Genomic DNA, 273 nt, shown 5'->3' with positions numbered 1-273 from the left:
TAACCCCCCTGTGGCCACCCCTCCGCTCCAATTATCTCGCACCAAACAGCCCATTTTTTATGGGCGCTAATAGGCGCCGGCGCACCGGCCGAAAATTTTGGCCGGTCTGTCCCTAACCACCCGATTTAATAGAATGAGAACACATACACACCGCACGATCCCTTTCTTCCACCCCTGGTGTCTTTTTCTCTCAGGAAACCTCCAACCACGCCGCCGCACACAAGCGACACGGCCTGCCTCGAAGGACCGCTCCGACGCATCTCGGCACCCCTC

The sequence above is a fragment of the Triticum dicoccoides genome, chromosome 6B (assembly GCF_002162155.2).
Source record: "Triticum dicoccoides isolate Atlit2015 ecotype Zavitan chromosome 6B, WEW_v2.0, whole genome shotgun sequence".
NCBI classification, from domain to species: Eukaryota; Viridiplantae; Streptophyta; class Magnoliopsida; order Poales; family Poaceae; genus Triticum; species Triticum dicoccoides.
This window is presented reverse-complemented; position numbering follows the sequence as displayed.